At 38.5% G+C, this 21,738-nt stretch overlaps 1 non-coding gene across 1 annotated transcript; it reads left to right on the top strand.

The window, feature by feature from the left end:
• The first annotated feature begins 21,299 nt into the window (after window positions 1-21,299).
• On the top strand, window positions 21,300-21,406 carry LOC127099862 (small nucleolar RNA R71). The gene has a single exon (XR_007794327.1). It is a non-coding gene; the product is annotated as a small nucleolar RNA R71 (small nucleolar RNA).
• Window positions 21,407-21,738: the final 332 nt, after the last annotated feature.

Below are 21,738 nucleotides of genomic sequence, written 5' to 3'. Positions count from 1 at the left end.
GCATTGACTGAGGACTTTGGTGCGCGCGTATGCCATGACCATTAGATCCTCCACGTCAATTAATGAAATCCCATCCAAGCGCTGTGGTTTTTTCTGATTTTCATAATTTCTATTTTTATTTCTTTTATTTCATTTATTTCATTCAACTTCAAAAATTCATAACTCTTTCATTTTAATTCCAAAAAATTCGGGACCAATTGCATTCTTCTCCAAATAATTTCTAGTTTCTGATTTTGATTTTTAATATTTTTTATTTTGTCATTTGATATTTTTCATGAATTTTCTCTTTTCTAGTTATTTTAAATTCATTTTAAATAGTTTTTGATATTCAAAAAATACAAAAATATTTTTCTAACCTATTTGAATGATGATGAATCTATGAAAAATAATCTCATCAATTTTTTAATTGATTTGAGATTTATTTGAGATTTTAGTTCAATTAAGTTATTTTTTATTCATTTTTAATTGATTAAAAATAGTTTCTGACTTTTAAAAATGCTAAATTTTTTTGTCAAACTTTGTTTGACCTTGTTGAACTTGGGATAAATCACTTGGACCTTTCAAGGTTGATTTGAGGAGATTTTGAAGTTTGACCTTTCTTTTATTTTTAAATTCAAGTTTATTTTAATATTAAAAAATGCCAAAAATATTTTGTTTATTTCTTGACTTCCAATCTTCATCTCACTTCTGCTTTTGATTGTTTGACTTTGACTTTCAATGTCATTGGTCAACATATGTGGATTGGTACATGCTATTTCATTTTATGCACTTTATTCTTTTATCTTTGCATTTTCCATTTCTCTTATTCATCTCCCTCTTTCTTCTTCCTTTTTTCTTTTTGATCAATGAGTTGAAGGTTGATAAGTTAGCATTGATTAGGGAGACTTAACCTTCCTTGATTAAAATCTAATTCATCTTGATCAATTGATCAAGTGAATGGCTTTGCATTAAGGACATGTTGTTTCCTAAATTATGCAAAAGGCTTAAACCAATACAAGATCAATTCTCTTCTTCTTTTTGGCATGGCAAGTTGTTGGAACTTGGTTCACTAATCAAGACTTCTAACTTGTGTTGTTGCCTACATTATTATTGACTGGCCTCAGATAGTTGTGACTTCTACATAAGTCCAATTACGATTGCTTAACATAGCGCTAAATTTTGCCTTATGACACACTAACTATTAACCACTAACAATTAACATTTATTTTATGCACTTTACTTTTATGCAATTTACCATTCTTGCACATATTATTCATTTGTTTTTTCCTTTGCTCATTGGAGCACATGTTTATGTTAATGCCATTTGCCTTTTGCCCACTTGGGTATATAATTGTGTATATATCTTTTGTGCTTGTGTTTGTCTATTTGTTGTGACCCAAATGCAAAGAATTGGACAAAATGGACTTAGATTTTAGGACCTTACCCAAGCAAAATGGAGTTTGAAGAGCAACTAGGCCTCATTCCTTTAGAGTGCTTAAATGTCAAAGAGCAACTAGGCCTCCTGCCTTTAGAATGCTTAAAGCTTAAGGATGAACATTGAAAGGACCATATTCTAAACTCCCTCTTGTCCATTATTTGATTGTATTATAGAACCTTTTGATGTGTGTTTTCTTGTGCTAGGAGTTCAAACTTGAGCTTAGTTGAGGAACCATTACCATGAGCTTCTGAGAGAGAGAGATCCAAGATACATTGAGGAGTCTTTCCAAGAGTTCATTTGACTATTGATTACTTAAGTTTATGCTTGTGATTGCTCATTCCAAAGGATGGGAGCTACTTGGATCATCAATATGATCTCAAGAGAGGGACTCCTTTTGTGGTTTTATTTCTTATCCCTTACCTCTTGTATGCTTAGGATTATAGCCCTTCTTCTTCTTCTTTCCACTCTAACCCAAGCCAAAACTTTTGTGCGAACATTTAACATTTGTTTTCAACATTAGAAACCTAAGCCTTATGCTTTTGATTTTCAAACTTTCTTTTCATAATATTCATTTTGAATTGAACCTTTAAATCAACTTTGACCATTTTGTACATACTTCTAATTGGTAAATATAACTTAGTGATGGACAATGAGTCTTCCATGCTTATTATAGGGTTAACCCCTCACTAGCATGTTGAAGCTATCCTCACATGGTGGATTTGTGGTTGTAGGTTGAGTTTTCTCCCTTGGATAACAAAAGACCTTAAGGCTTTTGGGCCAATCAATTCACCAACTCATTTTTGAGATTTTTACCCCGAACTACGAGGTTTTGATCCTAATCTTTTTAAGATGGTACGTAGGCAATGGGTTCATCCATTCAAACACAAAATGTAAATAAACTTATATATTCTCTTCTCACCTCTTCAATCATGTTTGCACAAATAAACTTTCACAAAATACCAACCTTACAACAAATGTGAAAAGGGCTCCCTAGGAGTACCTAGGATGTTTTGGGTGCCTAACACCTTCCCATTGCATAACCAACCCCCTTACCCAGATCTCTGACTCTCTTTTACTAGTTTTTTATTCGATAAAACTTTTAGGTTTTTGTTCGCTTTCTAACCATTCCTTTGGATAAATAGAAGTGCGGTGGCGACTCGACTTGTATGATTTACTTTGGATTTAGTCAATATCTCTAATGGTAACAAATAACCCGCTACAGAAAAGTGGCGACTCTGCTGGGGATCTTTGCCTAGTGGGTTTTGCCTACTTTTCAAATTTGTTGTATTGTATTGTATACTTGTCTTGTGACATATTTTTGTGCAATTTGGGATTACTGTATTGTATGTAATGATTGAATTGCTTGAATATTAATTCCTTGTATGCTTGGTGATCTTTGTGAGATGAGTTCTATACCCGAACTCGAGTGCACTTAGGATAGGAGAATGACATAGTCTTGTTGACTTGTGTGGAGTTATTCCTTAGCAAGTTGACTTGCAAGTCCATTCACTTGGTGGAGGTCATGTTGGGATCAATAATGTCACACAAGTAAGTTGTGGTTAGACATTACTCTTTCCAATATAGACCTTAGAAACCAAAGACCTTAGTTTACCAAGCCCATCTTGGCCTATTCTTAGGATGTAGTGCGGAAGTCGTTCAAGTGTAAGATTTGATACGATTGTTACGCGATACTACACTCATAAGAGTCTCTCTTGAGAATATTTTTGGAATACGAGTAGTCGTTTCTCCGATAATATCCGAAAGATGGGATGATGACTATGGGAACCTCTTGTAGAACATGTTTGGCAGGTTTAAACCCTAGTACACTCCCTTTGGGTGGTTCTTAACCGAGACTCCATGGTCGTGACTCACAACAAACCCTTGATTCGTGGTTGATCCGTTCATGTATCCTTAATATCAATGGAACTTGGGTGTTGATAAGGTGTAAACCATAATCCACCAAAATGGATGATTGATATTAAGGATAATATGATCCATCCCATGACCTTTGTTTGGTGTGCTTTGCTTGATCCTTGAGTGTGATTGTTGCATTCATGCATTCATGCACCCATTTGCATCTATATCATTAAAACAATAAGAAAATTTTCAAGGAACTTAAGAGGTCTATTTGCAAATTTTCAGACATGGAAAGACAAAGAAGGAATACAAAGAAGTACAGTTTCAGACAACCAGATTTAAAAGAGTTAAGGAATTTGACATCCTATGTACTAGATCCCTTGGGTTTCAAGGCTCGTTTTGGGAAGCTTCTATCTATTCTGGCTACTCAGGTGGATGAAGGATTGATGAGTGTATTGGTGCAGTTTTATGAACCCTTGTACCATTGCTTCACGTTTCCGGATTTCCAGCTTTTGCCTACACTTGAGGAGTATGCCTATCTTGTGGGTATACCAATTCTAGATCAGTTGCCGTTCAGTGGCTTGGAGAGTATTCCTACTTCTCAAGAGATAGCAGACATGTTGCACATAGATGAATCTCTGGTTGGTGCTCATATGACTACCAAAGGTGGAATCCAAGGTCTCCCTTATGAGTTCCTCATTGCTTAAGCTACTATGTATGGGAAGGCCATGGGTGAGGAATGTCGCATTACGCGAAAAACCGGCGGGAAAAGACACAGAGCCGCCACCGTGCGTTATTTATCCCAAAGGCGGGAAAGGAAACGCTCGAAGTAAACCTGGAAAGGAAATGGTCTTACAACCAGAGATTGCAAGGATCGGGAGTCGGTTATACGAAGGGAAGGTATTAGCACCCCTACGCATCCGTCGTACTTGACGGGATCCACGCTCAACAGAATAGAAGAAAGATTGCTAAAGAAACTGCTCAAAGACTGCACACACTGGAAGGAAACACAGATGAAAAACGGAGGAAACGGACTCGGCAGGATATCGCATCCTGGGCCTACGTAGTTTGTCAGATACAAACATCAGAGTCGACGTAGTTCGGGGATATGGGGAACGTGCTCGCTAGAATGTCGCATCCTATGCATACGTATCTTCTCTAACCAGAGGAAGAATCAGAGCACTCGTAGCTTGGCTAACGCACGCCAAATAAAATGCTAAACAGAGACGCTGAGACGTCAAAGCAAACACACAACAGGAATCGGAATGCCAATCGCTGGGCTTACATCCAACTCCACACAAAATAATCAAATGGGAAACCGAATGCCAATTGCTGGACTTACGTCAGACTCTAGACAAACAACAACCACAGGAAACCGACTGCCAATCGCTGGACTTACGTCAGACTCCAGACAAACAACAACCACAGGAAACTGACTGCCAATCGCTGGACTTACGTCAGACTCCAAACAAACAAACCCACACAGGAAATCGACTGCCAATCGCTGGACTTACGTCAGACTCCAAACACACACAAGAGGGTTGAAAAAGAAAAGGGCGCCCGGAGAGATCTGCTCATCTCCTACCTACGTACCTCATCTGGTATGAGGATCAGGGTGACGTAGTTCCCCTTAACAGGGAAAGAACTTTCTATCCTAACCAGAGACTAGGGAGATAACAAGCTACTAGGGAGACTACGACTCGAGCCTAGAAGTTGTCATGCATACGATCCCTATGTTGAGGTCTCTAATCCTAACTTGCACAGGAAGCAAGCTAGCCTAAACAGCACATCAGCAAACACAAGCACAAGAGAGCAAGCACACACACTATATGCAAACAAGTGGCTCATACAAGGCTAGGCTTTAGTCAAGGGGTCAAATCAACCTCGACAAACAAGCCAACTGGAAAGGGGTGTTTTGAGCTCTTAACCCTAACATTGAGAGTTAGGGTGAAGCAGATGAAATGGGAAATGAGCGTAAGACCTCATAGCTCTTATCCCTGGCCTGGGAGAGCTTGAAACAATGAAAGTATGGGAGTCCAGAATGTGGGACTCTATTCCACAATGACTGACACAACAAGATTTTGGGTTTTTATTCAAAGTGCATCAACACATGGTGTGAGCAGGATGAATGAATCAACTGAATAGCAGGGGATGGATTACACATCCCTTTCATCTGCCAATTGCCTCTTAAGAGGACTTAACCTGCTTGGCACAAAATTAAACAAACAAAGACATTGCCTCTTAAGGAGGGCTTCAGACAGGTGCCTGCCAACATAACATGACAGGTCTTCTAGACTACATGAAGATCAGGGATTATACCTAAGTGGTATGCCAACCACAAGCAAAGCAAAGCAAAGTTCAAATGAACTTAAAGCAACTTAGGTACCTGTGTAAACAACTAAACAAATAAGTATAGTGTTCAGACAATCAGACAATAGTCAACAACAAACAGACAATCCAATATGCATAATGTGTAAGCCATAAGGCAAACACTCAAGTGAATTATCATCAAAGCCTACAAAACAAACAAATGTTAGCCAACAATAACAAATGACCAAGCTCAAATGAAGGAGCAACATCAATCATGGAGATGCATACTTGAACCTGAAATTCACAACTCAAATGTAAGTCCAAACCACTAGGTCAAAGCCTAGGGTCAAAGGTGAAGAAAAAATTCAAAACAGAAGCTGAAATTCAACATGAATCATATTTAGTCAAGTAAGAACAAGTCCTAAAAAGGACCAAACCAAAATCATCAAGCAAAGGGATTTCATGTGCAAAGGAAGTCAAAGACAAATTCAAGGCATTCAAATGGACATTGAGAATGAAAATTCCAAATCAAAACAGAAATGATTCAAATAATTCTGGAAAAATTTATGAGCATTTAATACATCCAACATGATCATCATACAAAAAATCAGAATCAACAAAGGTCATTTGATATGGAAATTAAATTGCACAAGTTGATCAACCAAATGTGTGACACAAATTATCACACCATACAAACATGTGTGTAAAACAGAAATGGCAAATGAGAAAAATACCAAACCAAGCCTCAAACATCCAGTAACATGTCAAGAATCATCATGCAAAATTTCAAAGCATTTGGATCAATATCAAGCATTTCACAATAGAAAGAGCAAGGCAAGGTCATAAAAGCACATATGTTCAATCATCCTAACACAATTCACAATCCAGACATGGTAAAAACCAGGAGATCATACCAAAAAAAACTAGACATCACAAGGATCATTTGGCAAAAAATTGGGGATCAATTGGAATAATATTCAATGAGATATGAATTTTAGAAGTTGGTAAAAAAATGTGAAATAAAAATGGACATGTATGTGAAATATGGAGGGAAATAGGAAAAATATGAATGGATTTGAAAAACCGGTAGCGCCAGGAATCGAACCAGGTGCGCATTCAAATGTGAAGCGCGCGCGCATATGAAACGCTGTCGTTTCACTATTGGCTGGCCAAAACGACGATGTTTTGGACCAAAGCCCTAACCAGAACCAGATGGACGCAAAACCGTCGCTAGGTGGACGGTACTTCGTCTTCCTCATGAAGACGAAGATGAACAGGAACAAGCTCAAACGAAATTTTCCAGAAATTGCTAAATCATACATCATTTCAAAGATCTTTCAATGGAGATCACAGATCAACTAATAGCTAAGCTTAATTCAACAAGATCAATGAGAATCGATGAAAAGAAGATTGGTGCACAAAACTTGAATCACACATATCTCAGTCAATAATGCATCATTTTTCATGAAAATTAGCTCAGAATTCTCAGGGTTAAAAGATCTACACAAATATGTACATGGATTTGAGAATTATGAAGGTCGAAAAATTCACCTCTTGAAGAGCAAGTTTTAGATTCACACGATTCAACGCTTGTAATGGTCCAAATCAACTCCAGGACACTTGTTATGATGATTGGTGAAGAATTTGAGGCTTGGCAAGTGCTAAATCCAGCTCAAATCTCAAATGCCATGGCAAGGTTCTTGAACTTCAACTGCTCGAATATGGCTCCAATTCTTCAAACAAAGGCTAAATTCACACTCAATCACACTTACTGATCATGAATCTTCAATAAAAACCAGTTGCTATGTTGAAGAAATTTGATTTTTGATTATGAGAAAAATTTTGAGGGAGAGAAAATTGTGAGATCTAGATCCAGAATTCTCCCAATTCTAATGTGATTATGAATATATATGCTTCACTAATCCACTCTTAATCCAAATTAGGCATGGTTTAGTTAAAATTAATCAAGATAAGGTGCATGGAAAAAAATGACAAATTGGAGGGTGTGTGAAGCATGCACACGTGAACAGTAACCATTATCAGCTCAAATGCACTTAAAATCATTTTCTTAACACATTGGCAATGGTAAAAAGTTCATGTAATGCACCATTTTTAAATTTTGCAATTTCCCTCCAAAATGGGCATGGATATGCAAATGAACATGTGATAACATGTTATGCAATGTGATGATTGATTTGGAAACTTCATGACATGAGAAGCATTTTATAAAAAGAGGCACCAAATTTGGAGTTTTGGTTCAAAAGATATGGCCATTTGAAGTTTCAAGTACACTTTGCCATGATTTGATCATAACTCCTTAACCATTCATCAGATGCTCATGATCTTGGTCTTTTTGGAAATGGGAGAGAAAGATATTCAACTTTCATGTTGGACAAAGTTTCATTTCAAGCTTCTTTCATGTTGGAAAGTTGAGTTTAAGTTGGTCCAAAAACTTGCCATTTTTGGAAACTTGAAATTACAGGTCACTTTCCATTTTTGGAAACTTTTGATCTGGCTTCAAAATCTTCAAGGTAGATGTTTGACATGATGAATAAACCTCTTTGGGGCATGAATGAAGTGTCTCAAACCATTTCTCCACCTCCTAGCCCTCAGTTGACTTGCAGTTGACTTTTATGGGCCCTAGATGACCTAAAACTGCACTGTGGACTTTGAGCATCTAACACTTGGTCAAGTTGCTTCAAAATGAACCTTGGGTTCACATAAGCTCTCAGAACACCCATAGGGCCTTTTTCTCATGGAAATGCTTTGCTCTTCTGCACTGAAAAATTCTCCTGATGCCAGTCTTGACTGATGAGATGCAAGGTACTATGCAATGTTAATGCAAGGTTAATGACCTAAAAAGGAAATGAATGCAGGAATGGGGGGTGCAAATTTGAGGTGCTACAGCTGCCCCAATTCAATCAGTTGGGAACCTGAACGGATGAGAGCAATGGCTGTCAGACCTTCAAGGTACACAGGGATTGAATACCAACAGAACCGTAGAATTTGCACTATGTGGGGGATGATCAAAGAAAAGAAAGTTCACCAATGGCAACTTCCACTGGGATCTGATATTTATTATGGACCAGACAAGACGTTTACCAACGACTCTACTGGGGATTTTAATTTTTCGGAAAAAGGACCCCGACTAGACGCCAACGGACGAATAGGAAGGACTCAACCAGACATCAACGGATGAATGGGAGAAAGAAACCACGACTAGACGCCAACGAACGAATAGGAAGGACTCAACCAGACATCAACAGATGAATGGGAGAAAGAAACCACGACTAGACGCGAACGGACGAATAGGAAGGACTCAACCAGACATCAACGGATGAATGGGAGAAAGAAACCACGACTAGACGCCAACGGACGAATAGGAAGGACTCAACCAGACATCAACGGGTGAATGGGAGAAAGAAACCACGACTAGATGCCAACGGACAAATAGGAAGGACTCAACCAGACATCAACAGATGAATGGGAGAAAGAAACCACGACTAGACGCCAACAGACGAATAGGAAGGACTCAACCAGACATCAACGAATGAATGGGAGAAAGCTGAACAAGATGCCCCTGCCGGGAACATGCATGTATTGGGGAATACGCCAACACAACAACAATTGTCTAGAAAAGACTCTCTTGGGGAAGCACAAAAGGGGCGAGGTGTTGCCGGTTAGTAGGTAACAAGCTCGGGAAGAAGGAATATCTAAGACCGGTGTACGGGTGAGAGATATCAATTAACCAAAACATCTGAGGAAAACCTGAAGAGGCATACTTCGACTCAGGAAAATCTGACTCCACAGGGGACCAAGGTCGCAATAGGGAGCAGACAGGAAGGAACACTAAGGATACCGGGTTGTAGGCATATAACAGGTGACCGACCAAGGCGTGAATTGGTTTTTATTCCAAAACACTCATCATCCTGAAGAGAGCTAGAAAAGCAATCTTGTTAAAGGACGAGCCTTCAATTCCACAAGGAATACGAATCTTACTCAGTTGGGGAAACAAACAAAGGGTTCAACCAAAGAGTGCATGAGATATATTATCTATAGCCGTCAAAACGTAGATAATACTCTCGCATGGAAGATTATCCATAACCGGGTTGTAGGTTGTCAAAGGATAAATCAACCGAAATCGTGAATTGGTGTGTGTTCCAAAACACTCATCATCCTGAAGAGAGCTAGAAAAGCAATCTTGTTAAAGGATGGACATTCGATTCCACAAGGAATACGAATCTTACTCAACTAGAGAAGGACAAAACTTCAACTAAGGAGCGCATGAGATATATTATCTATAGCCGTCAAAACGTAGATAATATACTCGCATGGAAGATCATCCATAACCGGGTTGTAGGTTGTCAAAGGATAAATCGACCGAAATCGTGAATTGGTGTGTGTTCCAAAACACTCATCATCCAGAAGAGAGCGAAAGCAAACTTGTTAAAGGATGGACATTCGATTCCACAAGGAATACAAATCTTACTCAACGAGGGAAGGACGAGACTTCGACTGAAGAGCGCATGAGATATATTATCTATAGTGATCACGACTTTATGAGTCGAATTGGGGTACAAACTGCAAGTGCACAGTTCTATCCCGTAGTTTTAAAAGATATCGATCCCACAGGGACTTATGAATCGATATACCGTTATCTAAGGTTACTTCGTAAAGCTAAGGCGGATGATACTTTGATTGTTTTGGGAAAAATAAAAACTAAACTAAGATCTAGATTAAATATCAATTAAGAGAATATCGGTATGTAGTTCGTCGTAATTAGGGAATCAATTCTTCATTGGTTTCTTGGTTTTAAAATAAATCTTTTCGGTAGACACTATTGATTAAAAGTCTCATCTCAAGCTCTCGCTCTGTTGAATAGACTATGATTTTATATTAACGTAGCTGTCACTTATTAGTTAAGTCCAAAATCACTTTTTGAAAACAATAAAATCCGTAGAAACTCTTTTTAAGAAAACACTAATCGTTTAAACACCCTTGTCTCAAACTCTCGCTCTGTTGACTTAGATTATATAATTAAATTCAAATGCTTAACTCTCGTCCTCACATTCAACCTTTAAAAATACTTTTTGAAAAAGATTAGAATTTAATTAACTCTAAAAATTGCTTTCGCCCTGATCTAGAATTAATGTCCAATTTACACTGTCCAGTTAAAAACTCAAACTCTCGTTCTATTGATTTTAACTTCTTTATGTCTTTTACTTTCGTACAAAAACCTTATTATTAAACCTGTAAATTGAGACCATAAAAAGAGTGATTTTATTTTTAAACGTAATTGAACCGACTTATTTTTGATTCCTTCATTCCGCTTACTCTACATACCGATACCTAAATAAGTTAGCCGGACATGCTAAACAGTTCTAAATAATCATCATGCATAAATAATTCCATCTCAGACAAATAATATAAATAAACAATAAAGTAGGGCATATATAAATTCAAATAGTAATTAAAGAACCTGAATAATTTATAGCAATCTTGAACACTCCACCACAGACCGGTTGGATTCGTTCTTGAATTCTTCAATCGGACAGAAAAATAAAAGCGAAGGAATAAATAAAAAAACTAGATTCTAACGTAAGGTTAGATCCGGTGAAAGATACACAATAGTTTCCGCTGTAGAAACTATTGTGTGAAAAATTAATTAAGTGCTGAAAGCTTAACTGGAAAAGAAAATAAAAATTGCAAATAAAACAAAAACTGTAAAAAGCTGTAAAAAGGGTATGGTATGCTTGCACGGCTGGAAGAGAAAAATTTAACGAAGAGGAGCCCCCGTGAGAGAGAGCTGCAGCCACTATTTATATTATCCCTGTTTGTAACGGTTTCCAAAACTCTTCCGTAAAAGTAGTCTTCACGTTTCCAAAGGTCAAGCGTAACAATAGGCTTCAACGTGCCTCTGTTGCGCTTCTGAAGCCAAAAATATAGGATAATGGTGTGGCGTTCTTCACACCATGTGTTACGCTCGTAACACAAGTAGGCAGAGCGTGACGCTCGTCACACCTTGTGTGGCGCTCGTCACAGGCGCATCGCCTGTGCTTTTGGGATGGGCTTTGGCTTTGTGAATTTTGCTTCTTTTCATTTCTTTTTGCACCTCCTTTTCTTCCTTTTTCACTTGTGCTTCAAATAAACTACCTGAGATAAATAGAAAGCAAAATACCAAGTAATATCGAATAAAATGAAATAAATTGAAGTGAATAATAATATAATTTAATTAAATCGAGTCCAAAAATGTGATATAATTTCATGTTATCAAACTCCCCCATACTTAGACCGTTGCTTGTCCTCAAGCAAAATACAGTATAGAAATCGTTTTAAAAATTTAGCCAGATGAAATTTCAAAACGCACATCAATTCGTACTAGGTTGCAAGTAGATTTTGTTTAAGAGTAACTTGAGTTTAATCTTGACGTCAACAACTACCGTTGCAACCTCAGATAACCTCACCTTATGCGAACCAGTTCAAGTCATGCTATTAAACTAGCCTAGTTCTTTTACTCTTATTTCACCCGTTTTCATTCTAGCGAAATCACATTAAGCCATTTATCGTTTCGCTCACATAGTGGAGTGACCGGTTAGTGATTCTGATCCCCTTTTCAGCTTGAAGCTCTGGTACATGAGTCGGATAACTTCGTTATTTAGTCCGTTGCAAATTGCGGGGGATCGGACCGTAGTCCGCCCTACCAAGTTCAGCACCAGATACCTGCCGAACCAATTCGTAATGGATCTTATCGTATTATGCTTTCGTATGATCTGCGACCTTTAGATTAAGTGATCTGGTAAGGATCACCTAACTTAATTAGTGCATTTCCTGATATATATATATATATATATATATATATATATATATATATATATATATATATATATATATATATATATTTTTTTTTTCTTTATTTTGGGAATCATTCACTTATGTTCATCGGCCCTCCACGTAGTTTGCTATTAAGATGGTGCTGACTTCTTGTATAAACTACTCGGGGTTACTATAAAGTTAAAACTCTAGGGACTTGTATAACAGGTGCCTTTCTGATCTAACAAGTTGAGGTTTGTTTAGAGTGTTGAGGCGGTAATAATTTTTGTCTTAATTGTCTCAAGTTTGATAAAATAGGCAACCTTTATACTTACTGAGTGTGTTGAATTTTTGTTGTGGCTCATGAAATTTTTGAGGGAATAGATAATAGAAATTTTTCACACTAGGGACTTAACTTAAAATAAATCTATATTATAATAAAAAAAATTTATTTATTTATTTTTATTTTATTTTATTTTTTTAATTTTATATATAATAGAAAGGGAAATAACATTGAAAGGAAAGATAACATACTTGAAAAAGGGAAGATTGAAAGAACAAGGTTGTCCTCCCCACACTTAAATGAAACATTGTCCCCAATGTTTCAAAGAAAACAAAAGAAATACAAAAAGGGAAAAGAAAAGGAAACTAAAGTCAATGCTGCCTTCCGTCTCTTGTTCTTGGACCTGGGGATCGTTGACGTACTTCTAAGTCGTCAAACCTGTTGAGCAACTCAGTGAACCGCTGATCGGGTATGGCATTCCTCGCTTCCTGTTGTTGTTGCATCTGGCGCATCATTTGCATCATTTCGAGATTCTGTGCTTGCATACCATCGATAGCATCCATGATGTCGTCGTTGGTTGCAGGTCTTCTTCGTCGACGACGTCGTGAGGATGTACCAGCTGTATTATCGGAAGGGTTTAGAGGGACTGATTGTTGTGCAGGAGCCTGATCACCTTGCTCCATCTCTTCAAACCCGTCTGCAGGCGGGTTTGCATGTGAAGGCTCGGTAGCTTCGGGAGCATTCAGATCATAGATGTGGCGGTTGGGATTTGTGACATCTGTTAGGGCAATATTGGGTAAAACAACGCTTGGGACTTCCTGGTTGTTCACCATAAGGTAATATTTTCCACCTACTCTGTTTTTGATTAGACGGCTGGACCGACAGTAGCTTATATCCATAGATAGGGGAGGTAAAGATTCTAAATTTTGGAGTCGGTCCCCTAGGTTTAAGCCAAGTGCTATTGTGGTTATTAAACCACCAATTACAAAAGGTTGACGGCCTCTAGCACATAGGGTGCGGATGTGATAAAATAGGAAGGAGGCAGCGTTTACCTGAGTATCGCTTTCACAGACACATTGGAGGAAGAATAATTCTTTGGCGTTTACTTTGCTGTTGTTTGGTCTTCCAAAAACTGTGTTTTGCAGGATGCGGATAAAGTACCGGATGGTTGGGTTATGTATATGGGAAGCAAGGAGCACATCCCAGTTGTTGGTTTCTACACCGGATATTTTCCTAAAGAGGTCGAAGGTGTGTATGTGCCACTAGGAATTCGGAGGGATTCTCGGGTGGACTCGGTCTCCTACAGGGAACTGTAGCATGGTGCTCAACTGATCCTGGGATAACGAGTATTCGGTGTTGAACATACGGAAGGTTGGGGTACCGGTTAAGTACTCGTCTTCACCGGCGGGAGTGTTGTACGAATAGGAACTCAAAAATTCTAAGGTTAGGGATGGGTAGGTAGGTTGATTATGAGTGCACAGAAAGGTTAAACCAGCAAGGTGGAGCATCCATTCTATACCTTGAAGTAATCCTAATTCTTGTAAACAAGTTAAATCAGGGTACCTGGTGGGTTGGACGCCTCGCTGTTGGAAACGCTCGAATTGCTCCCTTTGATAATCTTCATCTTCGGATCGCAAGATGATATTTCCGAAATTTTGGTTTCCCGCCATACTGATAAGTGATTTGAAAGAGGTAAAAGGTAAGAAGATGAAATGTATTTGATATAATGGTTTGTGGTGTATGAAGAAAGGTATGGTGGGTATTTATAGGAAAAAATTTGGAAGTTGGAAAGGGAGTGGTTGAAAAGTAAATAAATGTGGGTAGATGTGAATAAATGGGGAAGGTAAAAAGATGGGATGGTGTAACGGTCGTGTCTCCAACGGTTAGTAACGTTCACATAGCCAGACGGTGTCACGCTCGTGACAGGGGCGTTACGAGCGTCACAAGCACTTGGTGTGACGTCCGTCATGGATTGTGTGACGCTCGTCACACAGTCATTCTGGCAACGTACTCTGTTTTTACCATTATATTTTATTGCTGTTATTTTGTCACGCATATGTTTATTTTATTTTGCTATTGTGATACTTCTAAATTGCCTTGCATGCTATTCTACTTTCCATAATATATATCTATTTTTAATAAGTCATGTAGGTAGCAACAGTAGAGAGCATTATTGCTAGATATTGCATAAGCCATAATAAAGTAAAATAAATCAATAGCTTCATAAAATAATCATAATGTAACATTGGAAGACAAAAGAAAACATGCGAAAGAAAAACAAATACGAACATAGTTTGAAACAACATTAATGAATAATCTAACTAAAACTAAATAACTAAGAAAAACATCTTCTATCCATCTGCATAATCTCTGGCCGGAGGAGCAAAGGAGTTAACACGGTTTAGCAACTCGTGGAACTGATTTGTCATACTGCTCATGTATCCCAGAAATTCTGTCCCATATTAGCTAACTCTTCTCTGAGGGCGTCTTGTTCTGACATCAAAGCTTGAATGGTGGTGTTATAATTAGCTCCGGGCATATGATGTCTAGGATCGGGTATTGCCGATTCTTCGGTTGGAACAGGTTGAGGAGGAGGATCAATATCATAATAACCAGATGGTGTCTGAGGGTCAGATTCAGCATAAGGGATCTGGTCGTCACAAATCTCATAGTCCTGGATGGATTCAGTAGATCTAGCAGGAGAGGGTGTTGCGTTCAGATTGTAGAGCCAGTTATTGCGGTTATGAACACTAGTCCTCGGACTAGGCAAGGTGAATAGGCAAAGAACTTGGTTATTAATTATAAGCTCAAACTCTTCAGGCCCTAAGTTTGCTATAAACATAGTGTTGAAAAGGAAGGGTATACTCATAATCGCAATGCCGCAAAAAGGGCTTAAGTCAAGCATAGGCTGACGTAATCTGATAGCATTACCAATCATGGTTATCAAACCGCCTATTTGAATTGGTGCTCGTTCATCTTGGATAAGGCGGTCAAAATTCGCCAACATAAAAGTGGCACCGTTTACTGGACGGTTCTGGGAAGCGCAAAATATGATGAAGAGTTCATCACGTGAAACTGAGGTACTGTTTGTCTTCTTCCCAAATAAGGTGTGGGTCAGGATCTTATGGAAATAACGGAAGGCCGGGTTATGTATGTTTCCAGAAAGAAACTCATGTTCCTCGGGATCGTCATTTTCAGTCAAGCTTCCTCAGAAGTGTTCAAGTTCTCTGTATTCAAAAAGTTCTTCTTGGCTCACTGTGAATGTATCAAGGGAGGTAGGGAAACCTAAAAGGTTGGTAAAATCTCGAATGTTAAATTGGTACTCCATATTGAACATTCTGAACTGGATGAAACCTCTGCTTATTCCTTTTCCATGGCTAGGTAGATAGATCAGAGAGCTAAGGAATTCCAGAGTCAGTCTCCGATAAGTGACGAAATGTCTTCGAATAGGAGTGGTTTCCCACCCTATCTGGCTCAGCAAAAACAGGACACTCTCTCTTAGTCCAAGGGCAGTCATTGCCCAATCATCAGCATACAAACTAGGTAGCATCTCTCTCGCGGCTAGTTCCTCAAACTTTTGTTTCTGAGCTTTCCCTCTGAATTTGATACCCATACGATCAATTTGTCCCATCAGGTTAATGTTAGCTAGAGAAAAGAAAAACAAGAGTTTTAGTCAGGATTTGGCCAAATGCCGAAAGAAGAAAAGAAAAGTTTTTAATAAATTAAAATAAATTAAGAATGAATACTAAATAGAGTTTAAAAGAAAAAGGAATAATTAAAGAAGAAATAAAAATAAAATAAAAATTGTGGGTTGTCTCCCACGAAGCGCTTTGTTTAATGTCGCAAGCTCGACATAAAAACTATCAAATATAATCTATAAATTCCGGAGGCATTACGTGTAAGTGCAAGACTTGCGAATCTTTATTATTTTCTGCATAGTGATAATGTTTTAGACGCTGCCCGTTCACGATAAATGGTTCTATAGATTTTCCTTTAATTTCTACCGCTCCACTGGGAAAAACATTGGTGATTTGGAAAGGGCCTGACCATCTAGAACGTAGTTTTCCTAGGAATAACTTAAGTCTAGAGTTGAACAAAAGGACTACATCGCCTTGTTTGAAGATTTTTCTCGATATACGTTTATCATGCCATTTCTTTGTTCTTTCTTTGTAGATTCTGGCATTTTCGTAGGCGTCTTGTCGAAGTTCCTCTAATTCGTTTATGTCAAGAATTTGCTTTTCACCAGCGTCCCTATAGTTTAAATTTAGATTTTTAATAGCCCAGTAGGCCTTATGTTCTAATTCTACCGGGAGGTGGCAAAATTTTCCATAAATAAGCTTAAATGGGGTTGTCCCTATGGGAGTTTTGTAAGCAGTTCGATATGCCCATAAAGCTTTTGGTAATTTTGATGACTAGTCTTTCCTTGAGGTGGCGACTGTTTTTTCTAATATTTGTTTAATTTCTCTGTTAGACAGCTCCACTTGTCCACTGGTTTGAGGGTGATAAGGTGTTGCTACTCTATGTCTCACACCATACTTAAACAGTAGTTTTTCGAGTATCTTAGATATGAAATGCGATCCACCATCACTGATTACTATTCTTGGGACACCAAATCTTGGAAATATTATATTCTTAAAGAGTCTAGTTACTATTCGTGTGTCGTTTGTTGGAGAAGCTATAGCTTCAATCCATTTTGATACATAGTCAACCGCCACGAGTATGTACTTGTTACCGAAGGAAGGTGGGAAAGGTCCCATGAAGTCTATTCCCCACACGTCGAAAATCTCTACTTCCAAAATGCCTTTTTGTGGCATCTCGTCACGTCTAGATATGTTTCCTGTGCGTTGACATCTATCACATTTCTTAATAGCCGCATGCACATCCTTCCATATATTTGGCCAATAAAAACCGGCTTGTAGGATTTTGGAGCAGGTCTTGGATGTACTTGCATGTCCACCATAAGGAGCGGAGTGACAGTGTTGGATTATATTTTCTACCTCTTCTTCGGGTATGCACCGACGGAAAATACCATCGGGGCCTCTTTTGAAAAGTAAAGGGTCATCCCAGTAATAATGTTTTATGTCATAGAAGAATCGTTTCTTTTGCTGGTAGGATAAAGTAGGTGGAACTATTCCGGCAGCTAAATAATTGACGAAGTCAGCGTACCATGGTGTAGCAGATATAGCTAAGGTGGTTTCTACCTATTTATCAGCTTTATTTTCTTCCAAAGTAGCTATAAGTTTATCGTACGAGAAATCATCGTTAATTGATGTTCTTTCCGGTTCAAGGTTCTCGAGTCTAGAGAGGTGATCTGCTACTACGTTTTTAGTCCCTTTCTTGTCTTTGATTTCCAAATCGAACTCTTGTAGCAACAAGATCCACCTAAGGAGTCTAGGTTTAGCATCCTTTTTTGTTAAGAGGTACTTGATAGCGGCGTGGTCAATGTAAACGATTATTTTGGCTCCGACCAAGTAAGAACGAAATTTATCTAGCGCAAATACTACTGCTAAAAGTTCTTTCTCAGTTGTGGCGTAATTCATTTGTGCTTCATCTAGAGTTCTACTTGCGTAATATATGACGTGAAGATTTTTATCCTTTTGTTGTCCTAAAACAGCACCCACAGCGTAATCACTGGCATCACACATTATTTCGAATGGTTCATTCCAATCTGGTGTCTGCATTATGGGCGTGGAGATCAATGCTTGTTTAAGCGTTTGAAATGCTTCTAAACATTTATTGTCGAATATGAATTCAGCATCCTTCATCAATAGCCCGGTTAAAGGTTTAGTTATTTTAGAGAAGTCTTTAATGAATCGTCGGTAAAAACCGGCGTGTCCTAAGAAGCTTCGCACTTCTCTCACAGTTTTCGGAGGTTGAAGGTTTTCAATTACCTCTATTTTGGCTTTGTCTACTTCAATTCCTCTATTTGAGATGATGTGTCCTAAAACAATTCCTTCTTGTACCATAAAGTGACATTTTTCCCAATTAAGTACTAGGTTAACTTTTACACATCGTTCTAGAACTCTTTCTAGATTTTCGAGGCATTCTTCAAAGCTTTGTCCGCATACGGAAAAATCGTCCATAAATACTTCCATGATGTTTTCGAGAAAATCGGCGAATATTGCCATCATGCACCTTTGGAAGGTTGCAGGAGCATTGCACAAGCCAAACGGCATTCGTCGATAAGCGAAGGTACCAAAAGGACATGTGAACGTTGTCTTTTCTTGGTCATCGGGATGAATTGGTATTTGAAAGAAGCCTGAATAACCGTCTAGATAGCAGAAATGAGAATGTTTTGCTAATCGTTCTAACATCTGGTCAATGAATGGTAAAGGGAAATGATCTTTTCGGGTTGCTTTGTTTAGTTTCCTATAGTCAATGCACATTCTCCATCCCGATTCGATTTGTTTGGTTATAGTTTCTCCTTTTTCATTTTCAATAACTGTTATACCTCCTTTCTTTGGTACTACGTGTACCGGACTAACCCATTTGCTATCAGATATAGGATATATGATACCTGCCTCTAATAACTTGGTTATTTCTTTCTTCACTACCTCACTCAGGATCGGGTTTAGTCTCCTCTGGTGTTCCCTAGAAGTTTTACAGTCTTCTTCTAGCATGATGCGGTGCATACAAATAGAAGGACTTATTCCTTTAAGATTGGTGATGTTATATCCTAGTGCGGTTGGATATTTTCTTAAGATATGCAGGAGTTTTTCGGTTTCGAGTTTTCCTAGGTCTGCATTAACTATCACTGGTCGTTCAAGTTCTAAGTCTAGGAATTCATATCTCATATTTTTGGGAAGTGTTTTCAGGTCAAGGGTTGGTTTCTTAAGGCATTGTGTAGGGTCCGGTGTTATTGCTAAACATTGGTTAAGTTTATCTTCTACAAGGTAGTCAGATGATTCGTCTTTTTCTAACTCTGTTTCTTTTATGCATTCATCGATGATATCCATGAAGTAACATGTATCTTCTATTGCAGGTGCTTTCAAAAATTGGGATAGAATGAACTCAATTTTCTCTTCTCCTACTTCGAAAGTGAGTCGTCCTCGTTTTACGTCTATGATTGCACCGACAGTTGCTAAGAATGGTCTTCCCAATATAATGGGTGTAACTTCATCTTCTCTTATGTCCATAATTATAAAATCGGTTGGGATATAGAATTGACCTATGCGCACGGGAACGTTTTCAAGAATTCCTATAGGATATCTAACGGAACAATCCGCTAGTTGCACAGACATTTTAGTTGGTCTTAATTCTCCCATTTCTAGTTTCTTGCATATGGATAAAGGCATAACACTAATACCGGCTCCTAAATCGCATAAGGCTTTGTCTATGACAAATTTTCCTATGTGACAGGGTATAGAGAAACTACCTGGATCTTTAAGTTTAGGAGGCATATTCTGGATTATTGCGCTACATTCAGCGGTGAGTGTAACGATTTCGCTATCTTCAAGTTTCCTTTTATTAGAAAGAATTTCTTTTAAGAACTTAGCATATGAGGGCATCTGCGTAATAGCTTCTGTAAAAGGAATTGTGACGTTTAATTGTTTCAGTAGGTCAACAAATTTTTTAAATTGGCCCGCATCTTTGGTTTTAATAAGCCTTTGAGGGTAAGGGATAGGTGGTTTATAAGGTGGTGGAGGTACATAAGGTTCTTTCTTTTCTACGGTTTCCTTATTACTCTCTTCCTTTTCCTTAGGTTTATTTTCTTCCTCAGTTGACTTTTTAGAGTTTTGGTTCTCAGTTCTTGGATCAGACGGTCCTTCCACTTCCGTTCCACTTCTTAGTATGATTGCATGAGCATGGCTTCTCGGGTTAGGTTGGGGCTGTCCAGGAAATGTACCAGTTGGGGCAGCAGTAGGTGCTTGTTGTTGAGCTACCTGTGATATTTGCGTTTCCATCATTTTGTTATGGGTAGCCAGGGCATCTACCTTATTTGCTAGTTGTTTAATTTGTTCGCTAGTGTGTACATTCTGGTTTAAGAAATCTTTATTGGTTTGCTGTTGAGAAGCTATGAAGTTTTCCATCATGATTTCCAAGTTGGATTTCCTAGGAACGTTATTGTTAGGTGTAGATGGGATCGGCTTCTGATATCCAGGAGGTATAGCTGGGGCTTGATTTGGACCTTGTCCAGGCGCGTATAAGGCATTAGTACTCTTATATGAAAAATTAGGATGATTCTTCCAGTTGGAGTTATAGGTATGCGAGTAGGGATTTCCTTGAGCATAGTTTACTTGCTCCGCTTGGATTCCTGTTAGGAGCTGACAATCTGCAGGAGTGTGACCTTGGATTCCACAAACTTCGCAATTCTGAGTTATGGCAACCACGGCGGCTGGAGGTGATACATTTAAACTTTCAATTTTCTGGACCAGAGCATCCACTTTTGCATTAACATGATCAAGGTTACTTATCTCGTACATGCCACTTTTCGTTTGAGGTTTTTCTACCATTGTTCGTTCGCTTCCCCACTGATAGTGGTTTTGGGCCATGCTCTCGATAAGTTGGTAAGCATCAGCGTAAGGTTTGTTCATAAGTGCACCACCTGCGGCGGCGTCTATTGTTAACCTCGTGTTGTACAAGAGACCATTATAGAAGGTATGAATCACTAACCAATCCTCTAAACCATGGTGCGGACAAAGTCTCATCATGTCTTTGTATCTTTCCCATGCTTCGAAAAGAGACTCGTTATCTTTCTGTTTAAATCCATTTATCTGGGCTCTCAACATAGCTGTTTTGCTTGGAGGAAAATATCGGGCAAGAAAGACTTTCTTCAGCTCGTTCCATGTGGTAACTGAGTTGGAAGGAAGAGACTGAAGCCATCGTCTAGCGTTATCTCGTAACGAGAAAGGAAAGAGACGAAGTCGAATTGCCTCTGAAGTGACACCATTAGCTTTAACAGTATCAGTGTATTGGACAAATACGGATAAATGAAGGTTTGGATCCTCGGTAGGATTTCCAGAGAATTGGTTCTGTTGCACTGCCTGCAACAGTGAAGGTTTAAGTTCGAAGTTGTTTGCTTCGATTGCGGGTGGAGCAATACTCGAATGCGGCTCATCTT

The sequence above is a fragment of the Lathyrus oleraceus genome, chromosome 6 (genome assembly GCF_024323335.1).
Source record: "Lathyrus oleraceus cultivar Zhongwan6 chromosome 6, CAAS_Psat_ZW6_1.0, whole genome shotgun sequence".
Classification (NCBI taxonomy): domain Eukaryota; kingdom Viridiplantae; phylum Streptophyta; class Magnoliopsida; order Fabales; family Fabaceae; genus Lathyrus; species Lathyrus oleraceus.
The sequence above is the reverse complement of the archived record's forward strand: the minus strand, read 5'-3'. Positions and strand labels throughout refer to the sequence as shown.